The following is a 4373-nucleotide window of genomic DNA, read 5'->3' as shown; positions in this document are numbered from 1 at the left end:
AGCTGCATGCTGACGTCACCGGTACCAAGCTTGAGAGCGCGGATTTAAAGGCACAGGCCTCCTTTCTCCATGAAGGATTTAAAGACACAGGCCTCCTTTCTCCCATGAAGGTGAGTGCTGCCTGACTGTGAGGAGTGCTTTTGGAGTTGGATGAAAACAGGGAGTTCAAGTGGTAAGTTAAAAGGAGGTAAGTAGTCATTAAACTTGCTTTCAGGATGAGCTAAATTAGTTCTTATTTGGGAAGTTAAAAGCTGCACTTTAATGCATTCCTGCAACAGGAATCAGCTGAGTCAGCTCTCAACTGAACTTGGCTGGTTGTTTGTACAACGAGTTAAAACCAGTTCCAGGGCTTTGTAAGTTGTGCTGATAAAAACAAAAGCCTCAGAGTGCTGCTCTGACTGCATGGTGAGTGCTGCCCTGACTGCACGGTGAGTGCTGCTCTGACTGCACGGTGAGTGCTGCTCTGTCTGCACGGTGAGTGCTGCTCTGACTGCACGGTGAGTGCTGCTCTGACTGCACGGTGAGTGCTGCTCTGTCTGCACGGTGAGTGCTGCTCTGACTGCACGGTGAGTGCTGCTCTGACTGCACGGTGAGTGCTGCCCTGACTGCACGGTGAGTGCTGCTCTGACTGCACGGTGAGTGCTGCCCTGACTGCACGGTGAGCGCTGCTCTGACTGCATGGTGAGTGCTGCCCTGCCTGCACGGTGAGTGCTGCCCTGACTGCACGGTGAGTGCTGCTCTGACTGCACGGTGAGTGCTGCCCTGACTGCACGGTGAGTGCTGCCCTGACTGCACGGTGAGTGCTGCTCTGACTGCACGGTGAGTGCTGCCCTGTCTGCACGGTGAGTGCTGCTCTGACTGCATGGTGAGTGCTGCCCTGTCTGCACGGTGAGTGCTGCTCCGACTGCACCGTGTGTGCTGCTCCGTCTGCACGGTGAGTGCTGCTCAGTCTGCACGGTGAGTGCTGCTCAGTCTGCACGGTGAGTGCTGCTCCGACTGCACCGTGTGTGCTGCTCTGTCTGCACGGTGAGTGCTGCTCCGACTGCACGGTGAGTGCTGCTCCGACTGCACGGTGAGTGCTGCTCCGACTGCACGGTGAGCGCTGCTCCAACTGCACAGTGAGTGCTGCTCCGACTGCACGGTGAGCGCTGCTCCGACTGCACCGTGAGTGCTGCTCCGACTGCACAGTGAGTGCTGCTCTGTCTGCACGGTGAGTGCTGCTCTGACTGCATGGTGAGTGCTGCCCTGACTGCACGGTGAGTGCTGCTCTGACTGCACGGTGAGTGCTGCTCTGACTGCATGGTGAGTGCTGCTCTGACTGCATGGTGAGTGCTGCTCTGACTGCATGGTGAGTGCTGCTCCGACTGCACGGTGAGTGCTGCTCCGACTGCACCGTGTGTGCTGCTCCGTCTGCACGGTGAGTGCTGCTCCGACTGCACGGTGAGCGCTGCTCCGACTGCACAGTGAGTGCTGCTCCGACTGCACGGTGAGTGCTGCTCTGTCTGCACGGTGAGTGCTGCTCCGACTGCACCGTGTGTGCTGCTCCGACTGCACAGTGAGTGCTGCTCCGACTGCACGGTCAGCGCTGCTCCGACTGCACGGTGAGTGCTGCTCCGACTGCACGGTGAGTGCTGCTCTGTCTGCACGGTGAGTGCTGCTCCGACTGCACGGTGAGCGCTGCTCCGACTGCACAGTGAGTGCTGCTCCGACTGCACGGTGAGCGCTGCTCCGACTGCACCGTGAGTGCTGCTCCGACTGCACAGTGAGTGCTGCTCTGTCTGCACGGTGAGTGCTGCTCTGACTGCATGGTGAGTGCTGCCCTGACTGCATGGTGAGTGCTGCTCTGACTGCATGGTGAGTGCTGCCCTGACTGCACGGTGAGTGCTGCTCTGACTGCATGGTGAGTGCTGCCCTGTCTGCACGGTGAGTGCTGCTCTGACTGCATGGTGAGTGCTGCCCTGTCTGCACAGTGAGTGCTGCTCTGACTGCATGGTGAGTGCTGCCCCGACTGCACCGTGTGTGCTGCTCCGTCTGCACGGTGAGTGCTGCTCAGTCTGCACGGTGAGTGCTGCCCTGTCTGCACGGTGAGTGCTGCCCTGTCTGCACGGTGAGTGCTGCTCCGACTGCACCGTGTGTGCTGCTCTGTCTGCACGGTGAGTGCTGCGCCGACTGCACGGTGAGTGCTGCTCCGTCTGCACGGTGAGTGCTGCTCCGACTGCACGGTGAGCGCTGCTCTGACTGCACGGTGAGTGCTGCTCCGACTGCACCGTGTGTGCTGCTCTGTCTGCACGGTGAGTGCTGCTCCGACTGCACGGTGAGTGCTGCTCTGTCTGCAAAGTGAGTGCTGCTCTGACTGCACGGTGAGTGCTGCTCCGACTGCACGGTGAGTGCTGCTCCGACTGCACCGTGTGTGCTGCTCCGTCTGCACGGTGAGTGCTGCTCAGTCTGCACGGTGAGTGCTGCTCCGACTGCACCGTGTGTGCTGCTCTGTCGGCACGGTGAGTGCTGCTCCGACTGCACGTTGAGTGCTGCTCCGACTGCACGTTGAGTGCTGCTCCGACTGCACGGTGAGCGCTGCTCCAACTGCACAGTGAGTGCTGCTCCGACTGCACGGTGAGCGCTGCTCCGACTGCACCGTGAGTGCTGCTCCGACTGCACAGTGAGTGCTGCTCTGTCTGCACGGTGAGTGCTGCTCTGACTGCATGGTGAGTGCTGCCCTGACTGCACGGTGAGTGCTGCTCTGACTGCATGGTGAGTGCTGCCCTGACTGCACGGTGAGTGCTGCCCTGACTGCACGGTGAGCGCTGCTCCGACTGCACCGTGAGTGCTGCTCCGACTGCACAGTGAGTGCTGCTCTGTCTGCACGGTGAGTGCTGCTCTGACTGCACGGTGAGTGCTGCCCTGACTGCACGGTGAGTGCTGCTCTGACTACATGGTGAGTGCTGCCCTGACTGCACGGTGAGTGCTGCTCTGACTGCATGGTGAGTGCTGCCCTGTCTGCACGGTGAGTGCTGCTCTGACTGCATGGTGAGTGCTGCCCTGTCTGCACGGTGAGTGCTGCTCTGACTGCATGGTGAGTGCTGCCCTGTCTGCACGGTGAGTGCTGCCCTGTCTGCACGGTGAGTGCTGCTCCGACTGCACCGTGTGTGCTGCTCCGTCTGCACGGTGAGTGCTGCTCAGTCTGCACGGTGAGTGCTGCCCTGTCTGCACGGTGAGTGCTGCTCCGACTGCACGGTGTGTGCTGCTCTGTCTGCACGGTGAGTGCTGCTCCGACTGCACGGTGAGTGCTGCTCCGTCTGCACGGTGAGTGCTGCTCCGACTGCACGGTGAGCGCTGCTCTGACTGCACGGTGAGTGCTGCTCCGACTGCACCGTGTGTGCTGCTCTGTCTGCACGGTGAGTGCTGCTCCGACTGCACGGTGAGTGCTGCTCTGTCTGCACGGTGAGTGCTGCTCTGTCTGCACGATGAGTGCTGCTCTGACTGCATGGTGAGTGCTGCTCCGACTGCACGGTGAGTGCAGCTCTGACTGCACCGTGTGTGCTGCTCCGTCTGCACGGTGAGTGCTGCTCAGTCTGCACGGTGAGTGCTGCTCCGACTGCACCGTGTGTGCTGCTCTGTCTGCACGGTGAGTGCTGCTCCGACTGCACGGTCAGTGCTGCTCCGACTGCACGGTGAGTGCTGCTCTGTCTGCACGGTGAGTGCTGCTCCGACTGCACATTGAGTGCTGCTCCGACTGCACGGTGAGTGCTGCTCCGACTGCACGGTGAGCGCTGCTCCGACTGCACCGTGAGTGCTGCTCCGACTGCACATTGAGTGCTGCTCTGTCTGCACGGTGAGTGCTGCTCTGACTGCATGGTGAGTGCTGCCCTGACTGCACGGTGAGCGCTGCTCCGACTGCACGGTGAGTGCTGCTCCGACTGCACCGTGAGTGCTGCTCCATCTGCACGGTGAGTGCTGCTCCGTCTGCACGGTGAGCACTGCTCCGTCTGCACGGTGAGCACTGCTCCGTCTGCACGGTGAGCGCTGCTCTGACTGCACGGTGAGCGCTGCTCTGACTGCACGGTGAGTGCTGCTCTGACTGCACGGTGAGTGCTGCTCTGACTGCACGGTGAGCGCTGCTCTGACCGCACGGTGAGTGCTGCTCTGACCGCACGGTGAGTGCTGCTCTGACCGCACGGTGAGTGCTGCTCTGCCTGCACGGTGAGAGCTGCTCTGCCTGCACGGTGAGAGCTGCTCTGACTGCACGGTGAGTGCTGCTCTGACTGCACGGTGAGTGCTGCTCTGCCTGCACGGTGAGTGCTGCTCTGACTGCACGGTGAGTGCTGCTCTGACTGCACGGTGAGTGCTGCTCTGACTGCACGGTGAGTGCTGCT

Source organism: Mustelus asterias, chromosome 11 (assembly GCF_964213995.1).
Source record: "Mustelus asterias chromosome 11, sMusAst1.hap1.1, whole genome shotgun sequence".
Lineage (NCBI taxonomy): Eukaryota > Metazoa > Chordata > Chondrichthyes > Carcharhiniformes > Triakidae > Mustelus > Mustelus asterias.
Note: the sequence above shows the minus strand (reverse complement) of the source record.